The sequence below is a fragment of the Bufo gargarizans genome, chromosome 2 (genome assembly GCF_014858855.1).
Source record: "Bufo gargarizans isolate SCDJY-AF-19 chromosome 2, ASM1485885v1, whole genome shotgun sequence".
In the NCBI taxonomy this organism is placed as follows: Eukaryota; Metazoa; Chordata; class Amphibia; order Anura; family Bufonidae; genus Bufo; species Bufo gargarizans.
The window spans coordinates 42,623,226-42,643,451 of NC_058081.1; the positions used below are offsets into that span (position 1 = coordinate 42,623,226).

At 43.7% G+C, this 20,226-nt stretch overlaps 1 protein-coding gene across 1 annotated transcript in view; it reads right to left on the reverse strand.

Moving 5' to 3' along the window:
* The window catches only part of KANK2 (KN motif and ankyrin repeat domains 2), a 67,226-nt gene extending 47,868 nt beyond the window's left edge, over positions 1-19,358 (reverse strand). The window contains exon 1 of the mRNA XM_044278835.1: positions 19,284-19,358. The gene's annotated coding sequence lies outside the window, so the exon portion shown is untranslated. The remainder of the gene's footprint in view (positions 1-19,283) is intronic.
* Positions 19,359-20,226: the final 868 nt, after the last annotated feature.

Consider the following 20,226-nt stretch of genomic DNA (forward strand, 5'->3'; position numbering starts at 1 on the left):
GACCATCTAATCTGTCCATCCAAGGTGTATATTATCCAGACTCTTCCCTGATGGTAGATGGTGGAAAAAAGAAGAATCTGAAAAGTGCTGGAGCATAATTTTTTTTTTTTAAAAGACCCTATCACCAGGATCAACCCTATTAAACAAGGCATGCTACCTGGTAGGGCTGATCGTGCTGATTAAAATGCTAACTGCCTTGGGAAAATCGGTTGTCGCATTCCTGAGAAATAAAGACTTCTATTCTTAATACAAATGGGAACTTCAGTGCACTGAGGGGTGTGGCCAGCACTGGAAAGCTGAGGAGGCTAGGCCCCACCCCTTGTTGTACCGAAGTCCTCATTTGCCTAAAGAATAAAATAATTTATTTATTGGGAAAGCTAGAACCGATTTTTACAAGACAGGTATCATTTTAATCAGCAGAATCAACCCTAACAGGCAGTCTGACCGGTTTAATAGAGTTGTTTGCATTAATAGACGCTCTCTAAGGGATCCAAACTGTGAAAATCAGTTCCCAAGGTCTAATATTCCTCCAAAAAGCTGTACACTTGGCTTTAGCCATTCAGACAGTAAGCATTCTCATCGCCATCTCGCAAAACAGACAGTGATGTCTAATCACTCCAGAAAATGTGCTCCCATGTCCAGTACTAATAACCTTTACACCACACTAGCTGACACTTGGCATTGTGCACTCAATGAGTCTGTTGCTAGATATGAAAGCACAATGAAATTCCAGCACTCACGATTTTGGTAGCTAAAATCTTCGTCTTTTATTCAGGCAGTAAACATATAAACAGGACATCCACCCACAAGTGCAGCAACCTTGACGCGTTTCGAACAGTAGTTCTTAGTCGTAATGACGACTAAGAACTACTGTTCGAAACGCGTCAAGGTTGCTGCACTTGTGGGTGGATGTCCTGTTTATATGTTTACTGCCTGAATAAAAGACGAAGATTTTAGCTACCAAAATCGTGAGTGCTGGAATTTCATTGTGCTTTCATATCAAGGATATATGGGCTTGCCGGCCTTTTCCGTGCACGCAGGTGGTGGAATAATTGGGTGAGCTGGACTTTTCTTTGTGCATATCAACGAGTCTGTTGCTACTCTTAGATGGCAGCAGTAGGGCAGAAATTCGAGACAGAGTTGGTTTCCTGGGAAGATGCCATGATGAACGTCACTGAGCTCTTGAGTACAACTCATCCCACTATTAATGTTTGCATGCTGGACCTGTTATGGTCGCTACAATGGGAGAAACCCACTAAAAAGAACACTAAATTATAAGGTGGTCACATACGTTATGGATTCATCTATGCGTTTGTGATTACTGGTGAACCTCAGATCCGTTCCCACTCGAAAAAGGCTCAAGAGATTGTACTGTAAGGCAATGTCAAGATCTGGGCCTACTGACCTTTCACTGTTACACAACGTCTTGCACTGTTTCAGCTTCTCCTCCCTTCTGAAAAATGTCTTTATTGCAGAAGACAATGGCCTCAAGAATTCTTCCACATTTGGCAGGCCTGGATATGTTATTGTCCTGTTACCAGGGCATTTAATCAGACACACATTGCTCTCAGGGGTTGGCTTTGGCCCACTTACATAATGAAACGCTTGACATCCAGAGTGTGAGTAAAGAGTACTTGTGTATGCCAAGGGGTACATGCTTCAGTTTAGGCAAATTAGGCTCCTGAAAGTGGTCAGAAAACCTCTAAAACAAGGATGTTCATAGGGAAACGTGTGCCAAATGGCAAAAAGAATTGGCCCCTCCAGCAAAGTTGGATAACCAACCTAACCTACACCATCAACAAATGAAGAGCAGAAATAAGGGCCATGTTGTCATCACTTTGGGGACAATACCACATATGAGCTACCTAAACTGAAGGAAGAGGGAGGTCTCCTAGACCTGTCCAGGCTAGGAGTTGATTGATATCACCATCATGGTCAGGAATTTGGGGAGGTAGTGACCCTTGACCAAGGATGGGCTCAGATGTATATGTTTAGTGGATACCACTTGGTGCCATAGGTCACAATAGGTTCCCATCTAAAATAAAATGTAAACTGTGTGTTATATATTTCTTACACATGTCTCTGTATGGAATAGTGTGGCATATAGCAAAAAAAGGCGACCATGATGGCCAGACTAGCACTTTCTTGGCCACTGTCTGGTGGGATGGGAGTCTATGCATCTGTGTAAGAGAGAAGAGAGTGGCCAAAGTGATAGACAAGAGATACAGAGAGAGAATGAGTGAGAGAGATGTGAGTGAGGAAGAAAGGGAGAGAGACAAACAGAGGAGATATAGAGAGATGGATAGAAGTAATTGAGTGAAAAAGAAAGACAGAGGAAAGAAAAAGAGATGACAAATCAGTGAGAGAAAGAGCCAGAGACAGAGAGGGGAGAGAGTGAAAGAAAAAGTGTAAAAAGATACAGAGAGGCGAAGATGAGAGAGGAGGGACAAGGATAGAGAGAATAAAAAAAGGACAGAGATGGAGGAATTTAAGAAAAAGAGACAGAGGTAGAGAGGCGAGAGACAGAAAGAGGAAAAGGCGAGAGAAAGATGGTAGAGGGAGTAAGAGAGGAAAGACATATGTGAAAGGAGAGAAGAGAGTGTGAGAGAGAGAAAGGAAGAGAGTGAGAGAAAGATGAGAGTGAGAAAAGAGAGATATTGAGATGACAGAGTGTGAAAAAGGAGAGACAGATATAGCAGAGTGAGAGAAGGAGAGCCGCAGAGAGGAGAGAGACTGGAGAAGAAAGAGGAGGGACAGAGATACAGGAGAAGTGGAGGCACAGAGCGAGGAGGGAGAGAAGTACAAGAGAGGTCAGACAAAGACAGAAAAGATGAGGAGGAAAAGAGAGAGAGGAGATTTTAGAGGGAGATGATAGACAATAGCAAGAAAACATGAGAAAAACAAAGACAAAAGACAGAGGAGGGGAGAGAGAGTGAGAAGAGAGATCGTCTATGTTTACTATGGTTGGGTAGTGTCTGTGCGTGCAGCGCCCCGTGTCACTCTCTATCATTCCATCTCTCCCTCATAAACAGTCATGGCGGTGTACGATGGTGGCGCTCTTCATTCTCACCGCTCTTGCACTTTGTGTTACGCTATAGCCTGTCTGTAACCCTTTCATTCCTGTAAGGACTCTGTTCATGTGTATTTTATATGTTACGCCTTTTTCTGTGGGAGATCTATGGGCTTTATGTTCTTCATGGTACATATTGGGTATTGGTATGGTGGTACATGTACAGTATGCCGACTTCACTGAAGTATGTAATATGTATATGTATGCATATGGCGGTAATGTGACTGTTACTTGACATCGGTCACTGGTGACTCTCCACCCAGTGGAGGGTCAGTCTGTTTAGGTCCTCCAGTTCCTCTTTGGAATTACGACAGGGAAGGTCAGCCTCGGGTGCCATTACTGAAGTGAAGCTAGTCCAGTTAGTTCAGGACCTTCTCTGTAGTTTTATGTAAAAACGAAGAGGCCTAGGGACGCCGCATTCTGCCATTTCAGGAGTCAAAGGGGGACATGAAGTTTGTTTTGGTGCCACGCAGTTGGATGTAAGTTTGTAAGATTGAGACAATTCTCTGTTGGGAGCCGCTCAGGGCTGAAGATACAGCCACCAAAAAAGGCAGATGGATACGGTTCGTTCAAATCATTCTGAGACTCCAAAAGCCACAACCAGAGGGGTAGGCTGTGTCGGCCACATTCTTCAGGACAGATTGACATGTTTTATTCTGAAATGATAAAGGGTATAAAAATGTGCCAAGAATGAGGAGAAGAGTCCGGGCACAGGGTGAAGAGTCCACTGTGTGACTTCCCCCAACCTGGTTAGCTACATTGACTTGTCAAGCCAAGAAGGTCAGGGATAGGCCTCAAAGCAAGCTCTTCTTCCTGTGCCTGGACTCTTCTCCCCATAAGTGTGGGGCGCAAATATTTGAATCACAAATTTTAATTTTTTTTTCATCTGAACCCATGATCCCTCCCTGTTTCTTGCTTGTGGGCCAATGAGAAGGCTGCAATGTCTTTGTCTGAGCTTAGCAACATCCCTAGCAGCCAATAGGAAAGTTGCCTACCCCTTACTATATAGGAAACTCCCCAGCAGCCATTTTCTACAGATTTTTAAAGTTCTCAGAGAGAGAGAGCAGTGTCATTGCTGTGCTCTGTGCTTTGTGTTATTACATTAGATAGTTAGATCTCTTATATATATAATACAGATAGTTAGTAGGAGATAGTCAGTGTAGGTTATATCCTGATATAGTGGAGCTGATAGGTTCTGCTGTCCATACATACATGCTACAGACATTGTGCTGTGATGTCACAATAATACTTAGGGTACTTTCACACTCGCGTTATTATTTTCCGGCGCTGAGTTCCGTCCTAGGGGCTCAATACTGGAAAAGAACTGATCAGTTTTATCCCCATGCATTCTGAATGGAGAGCAATCCGTTCCGGATGCATCAGGATGTCTTCAGTTCAGTCACTGTACGGTTGTTGGACGAGAGAAAATACCGCAGCATGCATGCATCCGGATCAGTCTACAAATGGTATCCGTTTGCATACAGATTGCCGGATCCGGCGACGGAACTGCCTGCCAGAATCCAACATCACAAGCGTGAAAGTACCCTTAGTGCACCAATCAGTAATATGTAGTTAGACCTGATAAAATGTGAAGTTTCACGTATCGCACCAAAATATGCGCATCATTAATTGCCGATTTGCGCAATTGCGAATATATTGGAGCACTCTAACTGCATATAAAGCTATTGGGATGTTCTGCCTTGCCAACCATTTTCTCCAGTCTCAGGAATCTTCTAGTAGCTTAAAAAATGTAGCAAAAGTGACCCATGTCTGTATTGCGCACACAATACGCGCATATTACATTGCCGATTTTCGCAATCAAGGAAATAATGGTGAATTCTCGAATTGGCGAATTTATGACAAATATTCACCCAAATATCGCAAATTCGAATATTGCCTCTGCCGCTCATCACTACTCCCCATGCCCAGATTATTCTCTTATGCCCAGAACTGGTTCATCTTGAAAATTATGTTTTCTTTGAAACACTAGAGTACTTCAGAGTAAAGCCTAGCTCTCTGTCATAAGGGACCCTTTGAGGATTTCATGTTACCCATGGTCTGAGCAGCATGATGAAGGGTTCCTGTTAAAAGGTGAGTAAAACGGTTTAAGAGCTATTGTCCTACAACTTTTCTACCCACGGTCAGTGTCTCCCTCAAAGCCTTTTATGTACAAGTTGTCCACAGCACGGCCGTCCTCCATATTTCCCTACGTTCTATGCTCAGCCTTATCTATAGCAACACACCTGCAGTGATACCAATGTAGATGACCAATAATCAGGCAGGACCCAAACCTTAAGACAACCCCTAGGGGGCGTTACTGGCAACTCTTCTGATCATCCTGCTTTCCCAACATCTGTGACAACAAATCTGTATTACTGTATCACTAGTCATAGCACTAAATATATGGCTTGGGTCATGGACCACAGCGGTTACCTTCCCTTGGCCACAACGGGGGCACCAGTGACCCCATTGTGGGTAATATACAGATTCTTAGAGTCTTATTGCAGCAGGTTCCTGAGCACATAGCGAGTTAATCCACTGACTGAGGAGATAAGAAACAGCAGGGTCTTAGAGGAAGAATGTCAGGGGCCGACTCCTTATTAGGGATGATCTGCTGGTATCTACCAGAGCCTGGAATTCAGAGCATCACAACCGAATGTGTAACAAACCCCCCCTGTTGTCATGCAGTACTAATACAGTGTGACCTGCACTAATTATATTACCCGTGCCTAACATCCCATCTTTACTTGGACAATGGAGGCAATGTGGGCCTGGGTACAGTGTTCCTCATAGAGGACATCGACAACAATGACCCTTTACACTAAATATTTGAGGCTTTTCAGTTCTGCACCCAACATTACAACGAGGCTTAGACAGAGAGCTTGGGGAGATGGTGCTGAAAAGGAGGCAAGGTACACCATTGCTTTGGCACCCATCTTAAGCATCATCATTTGTGACATTCTGGGACCAGATCTTGCAGGCTACTGGTTGGGTCAGGTAGGACGTTTTTTGCTGAAGAATTTCCAATCCAATGGGCATACAAGGTAACTGATCCAGACTAGGAGGATGTCAGGGTCGAAGAGCTTCATAAACACTGATTAGTGGGGAATAGAGTTGGATTTCGGAAGGAATGAATGGGTGTATGGTGGACTCACCTAATCAAGTCATCTAAGGACACAGATGAGGGTGATAATTTATTGATGCATGTATCATCCAGGCTACTGAGTTTGAGGGCAGAGGAGGGTTTTGTCCCCTTACTTCAATCTCTAGATCTACCACCATTACCAAAACCTGATAACCTAAACGATCTCTTTAGTTTCTGTTCTCTAGCAAGAAATATCCATCGAGGACAGTGGACCTCAAAGCCATGCTCAAAATCGGGTCTCCTATTGGTGCTATCCATTAGGAAACATGAAATATCAGCAACTTTAATACAATTATATCAGATACATCATATTGAGGTAATCTGTCAGATCTTTGGTGCTCATCAGGGACGTAGTTAGCCCGAAACATTTGGGGCTAGAGACCCCTTTTTAACCAGTGCCATGAACATCACTCATTCACATACAACTGTAGCGCCATTCTCAAGACGTGGATACAGTTGAATAATGCGTCAGGGACAAGGGAGCCAACGGCCATTCGCTTTAATAGGCCTCAGGCCACTAGGTCTGTGACCTATTAGAGGACCCATCAGCAGCATAGGCTCCGTGATAGTGTAATCGCAAACGTGTGTACTGGAAAGCAAGATTAAATAGGCCTGTGGCCTGTCATTGCAGATGGTGGTGGGGAGCGGCAGTGAGGTGAGTATATGATTTTGTAATTTTTTTTATTTTATTTGTCACTATGGCTTTGGGTACTACTGAGGCGCTAAAGGGGTCAGGGGCATTATAAGTTCTGGGGCACTACAGGGTTGATCATCACTACTGAGGCACTACAGGGACACTTTAACTACTTGGGGTATTTTAACTACTGGGGCACCATAGGGGCATTTAAACTATTGGGGCATTATAGAGGGCATTATAACTACTGGGGACACTACTGTATCCATTTTAACTACTGGAGCACTGTAGGGATCCTCATTTCTACTGAGGGCACTATAGTGAGGCCTTATTAGCACTGGGTGCACTATGTTATTATTTATTATTGGGAACACTATGAAGGTAACTACTAAGGGAGTATTACCACTATTGGGGGCATTGTAGATGATATTACTAAAGAGGGCACTCTGGGAGAGAATTAATATTATTGGTGGGACTTTTATATTATTATGGGGGTTATCTGTATGGTACTCTTATTCATGCAGTATATTATTTGGGGCCTTGGGGAGCACAGCGGGAGAAAACTGTTAAGGGTATCAGCAGGATAACAATGTTGGGGCACCAAGGTGGGGAGAATGATGGAAACGTGAAGAACCTGAGATGTCTGTGTGTCAAACTCTGCAGAGATGAGACATGGCTGGAAGAAGTCATCATGGCCAATGGCCAAATGAACAAGGGTAAAAAGAATGTCTACATCAGAGGAGACATCACCTGTGAGAGCTGCAGGAAGGGTTTCTAGATCTAACCACTTGTGAGGACCCACCTTCTAGATATACATGAGGGGCCATAATATACTTATATGTGAATTATAAAAACTTCCATGGAAGCAAATTCCAAAACTCCAATCTGCTTCCATGTCTGCTTGGGTTTATTTGCTCCACAACACATTAGCAGTAGATCCATCTTTTTGTATTTAGTCCAATATTGCCCTTTGGTGACCTTCAGTGTCCATATAATTTACGGCAGGGATTGGACATCTTAGTGGGAATTTCTAGGGTGTTTATAACTTAGGCCACAGTGAGTCTCTGGATGGAGCCTAGAGCCTAGTAACCTGAGACTACAGACAAACAGCTGGAAGCAGTCTGGTACCCAAGTAGGGGGATGGGGGGTTTCTCATGGCAGACAGGAAGAAACAGGAAAAGTCTTGAGGGGGCTGCGAGGTATAGTCAGAGCTGTCCGGAATAAAAATTCATGGGTGGGGGAGCAAGAGAATGAGCAAGCCTCGTCGGTTTATATGTAGGGCCAACATTGTGTGGGTTGTCCACATAGCTGTAAGGTTGCAGACAAAGTAGTCGTATCCACAACCTGGGGACTCAGAGGGTCTCAATGTTCATCTGCCACATAACAAGACATCAGTATTATAAACTGCACAAAGTTATTGGGGACCCTGGAGGGGCTTATACCATGAAAGCTTATGAGAGAAGGTACAAACAAGCCACATTTTCTTGGCCAGGGTTTTCAGATACAGGGTTAGGGGCAACATAAGCCTCCTTTACCTGAAGGAAAGGAAACTTCTCTGCAGAATAGTGATACATAGCTCCAGTGCCAAAAGGAAGTGGTAATAGACATACAGCAACCAGAGCGCCACCTAGAGCGGACTGGTGCAAGAGTCCCTACTCTGGTGGAACTATCTGGTGGATCTTCTCTACCACAGACCACACACACATCATGTTCTCCAGAGACATGTAATATATTCTCAGCGTCATCAGATGTTGGTGTGTTCGGCAGCCGCCTGTGTTGTTCCTGAGCAGAATGTAAACAAGGGGAAATATCCTGCCGTGTGTCAGCGTCACCACTCAGTCCCTGCTGTGTCACTCAGCACAAAAACAACTGATGTCACCATAGTATGGCCAAAAACATACAGTGTAGTCCATGGAACTTATGACAAGCCATGTTTTATATGAGTGAACAACACGACTGTGCCAAGATGTCCAGAGTCTACTACTCACTATTGACTATGTGCATTCAGAGACCATCTTAACTCTGGGCAGAGGCATACAGCAGGTATTGACTATAGGCTTTGTATGAATGAGTGAAAAATGTCCTTCAACCCTCCTTAAAGGTGTAATGATCAGGTCCGAACATCAGCACTTTCTAAAAATCTTTCAAGATCATCTCCACCTCTTCACAGCTTTCTTCTACATTGTTCAAACACTATCATATTTACTTACGTCACCTCCTACATCGAGTCATCTGTCCAGAGATCTTTTTCTAGGCCAATCCATTACTTCCTTCATATTGCCAAAACTCACCACCTACATTGCTCTATCACTTCATTATCTGTCCCACACATCTTAAATATGGCACCATTGTGTGCTCTTCAGTTTGAGACATCCACCTCCTCACTGCGCCATCACTTCCTTCTCATTTCCATGTTACCTGGCTTTTACACATTCTATCACTTCCTTCTCATACTTTATCTTTTACGGTATATTACTCAATCTACACCTCATTTGATCTCCTCCATTACTTCCTTGTCCCATCTCATCTTCCACACTGCTCAATCTAATGCTTATTGTTTCCACCCTTCCTCCTATTTTCTGCTCCATTACTTTCATTGCCTTTATGGACCCATCTCTTCTTAAGCATTTTCATGTACTACTTTTACATGCCACCATCACTTCCTACCCACACATCCTCTACTGCTCCATCGCTTCCTCACCATTCCCAGTCAACACCTTCTACATCGCTCTATCACTTCCTTCCTATTCCCACACAACAACATCTACATCGCTCTATCACTTCCTTCCCATTCCCACATACCACCTTTTACATCACTCCATCATGTCCTTTCACTTCCCACATAATGCCTTCTACATTGTTCCATCAATTCCTTCCCATTTCCAAACACTGCTTTCCTCATTGCTCCATCTCTTCCTTTCCATTACCTTATACCACCTTCTTCATCACTCTGTCACCTCCTTCCTATTCCCGCACACCACCTTCTACATGATTCCCTCACTTTCTTCCCATTCTCACAGAACACCTCCTACATTGCTCCATCACTTCCTTCACTTTACCATACACCTTCTTCTACATCACTCTACTACTTCCATAATACTCCTATAACCACCTTTTGCAATGCTCCATCACTTCCTTCCCATTTCCACTTCTTTTGCAACCTATCACTTCCTTCGCATATGTACACCACTCCATCACTTCCCTCTCATTCCCACACATTATGCACTTTATCTTTCTATTCTTTGCCTATAGTCTTTTCATCTGTCTACCATTCCCTCCTCATCCTTGCCTTTGACACAACTCCATCACTCCCGTCTTAAATTTTTCCATTCCTTCTCATCTCCTTCCTCCTTCCCAGGCTTGTTTCTTTCGTCTCAGATACTTTCTCCCACCAACAAGTCATTCCTCTCATGACTCACATTTTCCCCCCATAACAATTCCTCTCATGAGAAATCCAGATAAAATGCTCAGCCACATGACACCTTATCTATAGAGGCTCAACTTCTTTCCAGGAACATGTGATGGCCTGTGAGCCTCATAAAAAAGGAAGACATTAAAAAAAAATCTATGCAAATTCTAGTAACATGAGCAAGGTATAATAGGAAAATTCATAGGATAATGGAGCTCCTTCTCGGAAGAATGGAGGTTATTGTGGCAGCAAAGTGGGGACACACTATGTAAATGCTCATGGCTTTGAGATGTTCCTCAAGAACATAGAAGGATATACTCAGTTGTACTCCTACGTTTGCCGCGTGTAGTGGCTGTTGGTAATAAACAAATGTGGGGAATCTGATGGGAGTTATCTTCCACTAGATGCTTCAAGAATCTGAACTAATTAAGGAAGCATCTCAAAGGAAAGGCTTGACACCTCAAGACGTTGAAAGGAAGTGTCAACTTTCTACCTCCTACTAATTGGTTTGCTGAGTGTGATAACAGAGTTGTAATTACTATTGCATTACACACCTATCACTGCTCAGTGTTATCACCACCAGCCCCCCACCCGTCTGTATACCACGTGCCATATCTCATCAGCCATAGTCACTTACAACTGCTGCCAGACCTGAAGAGCATTGCAACTATAGAAATTGATCTGCTTGCAGTCCTAACCCCCTGATACACCATTAATGAGCATAGCTGATGAAATACATGGGGTTGAGCTACAGTATTGGGGAGTGACACATGCACAGGTGTCCCTTCATAATGCTTATCATGGGGGTCGTTGGAGTCAAACTGGCTGGCAAACAATATAGTCCCTCTGGAGAGTGGAGTTGTTGCCATGTTATGTACAAGAGCATGGGACTATCCAGGACTGAGTCCTCATTCTTATAGCATGTATGTGCTGGACAGTGCCCGATCAAGGTCTATAGTGGCTTTCGAGCAGTGTATAAATAATGTCACCATACAAGGCACAAAAGAATGCCGCTACAAAACCAAAATAACAGCCATATGGTACCTAAATAATAATACTTATACAATGCCTGGAGTACCAACAGTGCTCAGAGACATGAGTTAAAGGAGTACAGGATTAGGGCTCATGCACACGGCCATATGTATTTTGTGGTCTGCAAAAAATACGGATGCCGTCCGAGTGCATTCCGTATTTTGCGGGACGGAACAGCTGGCCCTAATAGAACACTCCTATCCTTGCCCGTAAAGCAGACAATAATAAGACATGTTCTATTTTTTGCGGAACGGAAATACGGACATAAGGAAGCGGAAAGCACACAGAGTAATTCCACAAAAAAAAAAACGAAATGGACACGGAAATAAAATACGTTCGTGTGCATGAGCCCTTAGGAAAAAATGGATGCTCTCTTTCTAACACAGCACCACATCTGTCCACAGGCTGTGTCTGGTACTGCAGCTGAAGCCCATTCACTTCAATAGACCTGGGCTATAATACTAGATATAGTATTATATAGACATATTTTCTACTCCTGAACAACCCCTTTAAATCCTATTTTGGGTTTTGTATCTCTTTTTTCAACTTTATTTTTTCAGTCTCCTTCATTACTTCACTGTTCTTTAAACCTCTCAATTCCTTCACCAAAACCGTCTCTGGCTTTTCCCTATCATTTCCTCTTCCTTAAGCCTCATTCACACGTCAGTGTTAGGTCAGTGATTTCCATCAGTGATTTTGAGCCAAAACCAGGTGCGGCTTCAAACAGAAAAAGTGCAGATCTTTCCCTTATACCTGATGTCTGTGGAGACTCCAATCCTGGTGTTGGCTCACAATCACTGACTGTGTAAATAAGACCTTATTCTGGTTCTAACCAACTTCTCCTCTATCCCTGCACTGATCCCAAATTCCCCCTCTCCTCTCAGCTTCACATTTCACTGAGGACAGGGTGGAGGGCCCAGACTACAAGAGTGAGCTCAACATCTGTTTTCCAGATGTACTCACACCCAAATGTGCCCTCCTACCTGAATGCTAGAGGGGGTTCTGCTTACAGCACTCCATCATCTTATTCTCCTGAATTACCCTGTAATATCTTATAACCCGGCTCCTGATCCTCCTATTACCCTGTAACATCTTATTACAGTAACCTGGATCCTGATCCTCTTATTACCCCAGTAACATCTTATTACAGTAACCCGGCTCCTGATCCTCTTATTACCCTGTAACACCTTATTACAGTAACCCGGCTCCTGATCCTCTTATTACCCTGTAACATCTTATTACAATATCCCGGCTCCTGATCCTCTTATTACCCTGTAACATCTTATTACAGTAACCCGGCTCCTGATCCTCTTATTACCCCAGTAACATCTTATTACAGTAACCCAGCTCCTGGTCCTCTTATTACCCTGTAACATCTTATTACAATATCCCGGCTCCTGATCCTCTTATTACCCCAGTAACATCTTATTACAGTAACCCGGCTCCTGATCCTCTTATTACCCTGTAACATCTTATTACAGTAACCCGGCTCCTGATCCTCCTATTACCCTGTAACATCTTATTACAGTAACCCGGCTCCTGATCCTCTTATTACCCCTGTAACATCTTATTACAGTAACCTGGCTCCTGATCCTCTTATTACCCTGTAACATCTTATTACAGTAACCCGGCTCCTGATCCTCTTATTACATTAACCCGGCTCCTGATCCTCTTATTACCCCTGTAACATCTTATTACAGTAACCCAGCTCCTGGTCCTCTTATTACCCTGTAACATCTTATTACAATATCCCGGCTCCTGATCCTCTTATTACCCCTGTAACATCTTATTACAGTAACCTGGCTCCTGACCCTCTTATTACCCTGTAATATCTTATTACAGTAACCCGGCTCCTATTACCCTGTAACATCTTATTACAGTAACCCGGCTCCTGATCCTCTTATTACCCTGTAACATCTTATTACAGTAACCCGGCTCCTGATCCTCTTATTACAGTAACCCGGATCCTGATCCTCTTATAACCCTGTAACATCTTATTACAGTAACCCGGCTCCTGATCCTCTTATTACCCCTGTAACATCTTATTACAGTAACCCGGCTCCTGATCCTCTTATTACCCTGTAACATCTTATTACAGTAACCCGGCTCCTGATCCTCTTATTACCCCTGTAACATCTTATTACAGTAACCCGGCTCCTGATCCTCCTATTACCCTGTGAAATCTTATTACAGTAACCCAGCTCCTGATCCTCTTATTACCCCTGTAACATCTTATTACAGTAACCCGGCTCCTGATCCTCTTATTACAGTAACCCGGATCCTGATCCTCTTATAACCCTGTAACATCTTATTACAGTAACCCGGCTCCTGATCCTCTTATTACCCCTGTAACATCTTATTACAGTAACCCGGCTCCTGATCCTCTTATTACCCTGTAACATCTTATTACAGTAACCCGGCTCCTGATCCTCTTATTACCCCTGTAACATCTTATTACAGTAACCCGGCTCCTGATCCTCCTATTACCCTGTGAAATCTTATTACAGTAACCCGGCTCCTGATCCTCTTATTACTCTGTGAAATCTTATTACAGTAACCCGGCTCCTGATCCTCTTATTACCCTGTAACATCTTATTACAGTAACCCGGCTCCTGATCCTCTTATTACCCTGTAACATCTTATTACAGTAACCCGGCTCCTGATCCTCTTATTACCCCTGTAACATCTTATTACAGTAACCCGGCTCCTGATCCACTTTTCTGATGTAATGTCCTAGAAGACCATTAATTCCTGAAATCCACCTTCTGATTTCTATGTAAGCCTCACACTTTGTCTTTCAGGATCACAACTCGCTTAGTAGATGCTCCTTATATAGACCATAGTAATCTTCCTCCTAAAATCCACATATATCATGTATACATCAGCCAAGCAATTCCACCTTTACATTATCCAGACTCCCTGGTTCACCCGATATGCACATAGATATATCCAGATAATTACATGCAGTGTCGATAATAAATCTCAGCAGCTGTCAAACTTTTGTTTGCAATAAACGCCTCTGGAAGTGAACTCTTCATATAGGCAGTGTATGTCAGTATTATTAGGGCACTGTATGGCATTATTATTTAGCCATTATATGGGAGATGTTGTGCAACGTTTTACAAAGGGACCTCCATTAGCTTTAATATGACCCTGTTGAGAGCATATATACAGTTGCAAGAAAAAGTATGTGAACCCTTTGGAATGATATGGATTTCTGCACAAATTGGTCATAAAATGTGATCTGATCTTCATCTAAGTCACAACAATAGACAATCACAGTCTGCTTAACCTAATAACACACAAAGAATTAAATGTTACCATGTTTTTATTGAACACACCATGTAAATAGTCACTGTGCAGGTGGAAAAAGTATGTGAACCCCTAGACTAATGACATCTCCAAGAGCTAATTGGAGTGAGGTGTCAGCCAACCGGAGTCCAATCAATGAGATGAGATTGGAGGTGTTGGTTACAGCTGCCCTGCCCTATAAAAACACACACCAGTTCTGGGTTTGCTTTTCACAAGAAGCATTGCCTGATGTGAATGATGCCTCACACAAAAGAGCTCTCACAAGACCTACGATTAAGAATTGTTGACTTGCATAAAGCTGGAAAGCGTTATAAAAGTATCTTCAAAAGCCTTGCTGTTCATCAGTCCACGGTAAGACAAATTGTCTATAAATGGAGAAAGTTCAGCACTGCTGCTACTCTCCCTAGGAGTGGCCGTCCTGTAAAGATGACTGCAAGAGCACAGCGCAGACTGCTCAATGAGGTGAAGAAGAATCCTAGAGTGTCAGCTAAAGACTTACAAAAGTCTCTGGCATATGGTAACATCCCTGTTAGCGAATCTTCGATACGTAAAACACTAAACAAGAATGGATTTCATGGGAGGATACCACAGAGGAAGCCACTGCTGTCCAAAAAAACATTGCTGCCCCTTTACAGTTTGCACAAGAGCACCTGGATGTTCCACAGCAGTACTGGCAAATTATTCTGTGGACAGATGAAACCAAAGTTGAGTTGTTTGGAAGAAACACACAACACTATGTGTGGAGAAAAAAAGGCACAGCACACCAACATCAAAACCTCATCCCCACTGTGAGGTATGGTGGTGGGGGCATCATGGTTTGGGGCTGCTTTGCTGCGTCAGGGCCTGGACGGATTGCTATCATCGAAGGAAAAGTGAATTCCCAAGTTTATCAAGACATTTTGTAGGAGAACTTAAGGCCATCTGTCCACCAGCTGAAGCTCAACAGAAGATGGGTGTTGCAACAGGACAACGACCCAAAGCATAGAAGTAAATCAACAACAGAATGGCTTAAACAGAAGAAAATACGCCTTCTGGAGAGTCCTGACCTCAACCCGATTGAGTTGCTGTGGCATGACCTCAAGAAAGCGATTCACACCAGACATCCCAAGAATATTGCTGAACTAAAACAGTTCTGTAAAGAGGAATGGGCAAGAATTACTCCTGACCGTTGTGCACGTCTGATCTGCAACTACAGGAAACGTTTGGTTGAAGTTATTGCTGCCAAAGGAGGTTCAACCAGTTATTAAATCCAAGGGTTCACATACTTTTTTCCACCTGCACTGTGAATGTTTACATGGTGTGTTCAATAAAAACATGGTAACATTTAACTCTTTGTGTGTTATTAGGTTAAGCAGACTGTGATTGTCTATTGTTGTGACTTAGATGAAGATCAGATCACATTTTATGACCAATTTGTGCAGAAATCCATATCATTCCAAAGGGTTCACATACTTTTTCTTGCAACTGTACAATAGAGACAGTCCATGGGCCTACTAGAGGACCCTTAGGCCCCTTTCACACAAGCGAGTTTTCTGCGCTGGTGCAATGCGTGACGTGAACGCATAGCACCCGCACGGAATCCCAACCCATTTATTTCAATGAGTCTGTGTCCATGAGCGTTTTTTTCATGCATCACTTGTGTGTTGTGTGAAAAACGCAGCATGTTATATAGGCCTCATGCACACGACCGTTGTGTGTTTTGCGGTCCGCAAATTGCGGATCCGCAAAACACGGATCGTGTCCGTGTGCGTTCCACAATTTGCGGAAAGGCGCGGACAGCCATTTATATAACTGCCTATTCTTGTCCGCAAAACAGCCAAGAATAGGACAGGTTATATTTTTTTTGCAGACCACAGAACGGAGCAACGGATGCGGACAGCACACGGAGTGCTGTCCGCATCTTTTGCGGCCCCATTGAAGTGAATGGGTCTGCATCCGAGCTGCAAAAACTGCGGCTCGGATGCGGACCAAAACGATCGTGTGCATGAGGCCATATTCTGCATTTTTCACGCAGCCCTGGCCCTGTAGAAGTGAATGGGGCTCCAGTGAAAAACGCATTGCATCCAGAAGCAAGTGCGGATGCGATGCGTTTTTCACTGAAGGTTGCTAAGAGATGCTGTTTGTAAACCTTCAGTTTTTTATCACGCGCGTGAAAAACACTTCAAAACGCATTGCACCTGCGCAGTAAAAACTGAACGCAATCGCAGACAAAACTGACTTAACTTGCTTGCAAAATGGTGCGAGTTTCGCTGAACGTATCCAGAGCCAATCCGTCACGCTCGTGTAGAAGAGGCCTTAGAGAATAGGCCCAGTTCTGGTAGGTTCCATCAACATTACACTTTATGGAAACCACGGAAGGAGAACTGGCCAAGGAGTCTCGGAAAGGGCGTTGAAGAAGTAAACAAACACCAGGTGTCGGTGTTAATGGGAGAAGGGGGGGGGGGGCGTCCTCTGGGATACAGAGCATCTGGAGGACCCAGTATTATCATTAGAGTCCATTCACACGACCATAAGTGTTTTGCGATCCTCTAATTGCGGATCCGCAAAATACGTGTACAGGCCATGTGTGTTTGCATTTTGCAGAACACACAATGCCAGCACTATGATAAAAAAAAATATTTAATTTTTTGTGAGCCCACGGAACGGAACTACAGATGAGAACAACACACGGTTGAAATGAATGGGTCCGCACCTTTTCCGCGGAAGTGATGTAGACCCAGAAATTCGGTTGTGTGAACGGACCCTAAGGTCTCTTGCACACGACCGTATGTATTTTGCGGTCTGCAAAAACTGGATCCGCAAAAAATACGGATGATGTCCATGTGCATTCTGTATTTTGCAGAACGGAACAGCCGGCAGAACAGAAATACGGACCTACGGAAACGGAATGCACACGGAGTACCTTCCGTTTTTTTTTACGGACCCATTGAAATGAATGGTTCCGTATACAGTCCGCAAACAAAACGGAACGGATATGGAAAGAAAATACGTTCATGTGCAAGAGGCCTTACAATGAGAATTGTGTAAAGCCTCATTTGTCCTGCGGGGGCACTGCAGGGAAGTAGAACACTTTGCTAGCAGGTTCCTTCATGACGGCACCAGGCCTCCCTCTCTGTCAGGATGTGAGCTCAGCAACGTGAGGGCCAAAGCCACCCTCACACCTGGGCCCCTGGCTTCAATAGGGCCAAATGTCATTGAACAGGGCTACAGTACTGGGTGACACTTGGAGGGGGCCTGGCGTTAGTAATGTCCCATTTTGGCCATGGGCACTAGAACCAAAAACAAATCGGCCATGGGTAAAGATATAAAATATGAAGATGAGGCTTCTGCAAGTCTTGCGGAAAATGTAATTCCAATTTTCTGCTTCTTGTGGCGGAAATGACCAAGACCCTGAAGGAACTCCCCCCCCCCCTCCTCCCTCCTTCATCGATGATCCAAATCTAATGGGCCAATGACACTTTACATTTTGCAGAGATGGATTTGTCATGGTGTTAAGATCACGTGTGAAGTGACATACACAACCCTGCTACCCCTAACAAACTCAGTACTGCTACATCTCTCCAATATAATCCAGTTTTGATCGCATTATAATTTCACCTGCAATATTCTAAATTTGTCTCACAGGCCATGGACATTTTATTGGGATTTGTCGCAGAAACCATCTATCCACCCTCCCCTTCCCCGCCTGTTACCCCTCCGTCCCTCCATAAACTCCGGCACACACCCAAAGCTCAACACTCCGGCTCTGCCTTCCAAAACTGGCTGCTCCCGCTCACTCCGCTTCCCCTGTGCACAAAAGAGGATTTCACATGATAAAAAAACAAAAAAAAAACACTGCCACAGCGCATAATGAAATACAGATGTAGCAGAGCCGGGCTTGTCTTTTGGCACAACTCATTGTTATTATAGCACCATGTATTTTTTTTGTTTTTTTTGGTGTGTTTACATGGGACTGCAGGTAAACACACTACATTATCTTAATCCTGAGGGTCATTACCATTAAGACAACAAATTCAGCTCTGCTACGTGCAGTTTTAATTTAACCTTAGTCTGGGTGGGTCTGCATGAGCCCCACAGAGAAATCTGGAATTCGTAATCCTTAATGCTGTTTCTGTTTTGTCTCGGGAGCAAAGGAAAAATTCCTGCACCCACCCTACTATCCCTGGCGAGCGAATAGATTGTCAGCCTTTATGGTTTAGTTACTATATACGCCCGAAACGTCCGCAGAACAGATCTAATGCTATAATGCTCTGTATAGGATCCCGATACAATTCTACAACTTCATCTATGGCGCTAATACTTTTGCAATAGTTTCCTCTGCTTATTTCGGGAGAAGCATCTTCTTCATTTTATGACAGTCTCCATTGACGCCCCAGGTGATATAATACATGTCTGCAGATACTCATAGAGCCCCCCCCCCCCCTCTGCAGAACATTGCAAAAATAATCACACCCCATTGCATGGATCCCCTCTGCAGAGCATTGCACATCCTCCAGCACATCTGGTCCTAGTTAGCCATCCTCCAAAATATCCATCCCAATCCTAGGGGTGTGGGTTGCAAAAAATAGCCACGTTGGCATCTACCCCCCAACCCCTGGGGATGGTAGAAGTATACACCCCCCCCAACCTAGTTTACCCCTTATTTGGTAAAAAGTAACCCCCATTTTTTTTTAGGACTCACCCCAAATTCTCAGCCCAGCATTCCAGCGCTCTCTCCCTGTGACTTCTCTCTTCTGCTAAATCCCTCAGCCTCCGAACTCAACCTCTCACTGAGACCCCCCCCTCTCTACTCTAACCCCACCCCCCATCTGCCCAGCTCTTAAAGAGACAGGATGACCTAAACGGAATTAGACAAAAGTAGAAAACTAAGACCTGTGAGAATTTTATAGGGTGGGGTTTACATTATGTGATGTCGCGCACATTGCTTTTATATATATTTTTTATTACATTTTCATTTATCACAAAATCAGTTTTATTAGTGCCCAGGTCGTAAAAAAAAATAATGGCACGAACTGCACGGTGATTTTCAAGTGCTATAGACAAACCCATGGCGAAAAACATCTGAAAAAAGCGCCATACCTAGGGCATGCTGAACCCCCTCCTCACTAAAACCCCCCCAAAATACACCAATAGGCTGAAAAAACACTAATGAATTTAAGCTTACATCTGGCTGCTGAGTTTTTGTTCCAAAAAAGTATGAAAAACGGCAGTAAAAAGCTAAAAAATTTGGATTTTTTCCACAAAAAAAAAAAAGTGCAAATACCGTGTTTGCAAACCATTTTGCACAAGTGGCGTTTTTTTTTTCGCCTCTCTCGCCACTTTCCCAAAAAGGGGGGTTTGGAAGAAGACTGAAATCTATAGCCAAATCTCATGCACACTTATTCCGCAGATTTATTCCGTGCAGATATTGACCTGAATCGCGGATTTCAAAATCCGCAGCACGTCAATAATGTTTCCGGTTTTAGCTGCAGATGTCACCCTTTTCAATGGAAGGGTGAGATGTGCGGCAAAACCGCATCAAATCTGCAATAAAAACCGCTGTTAGACATTGCGGACTTTGGTGCGGCTATTCTACAGAAATGCACATAAATTCGCATGGCAATTCGTGCGGATCTTATGTGCGT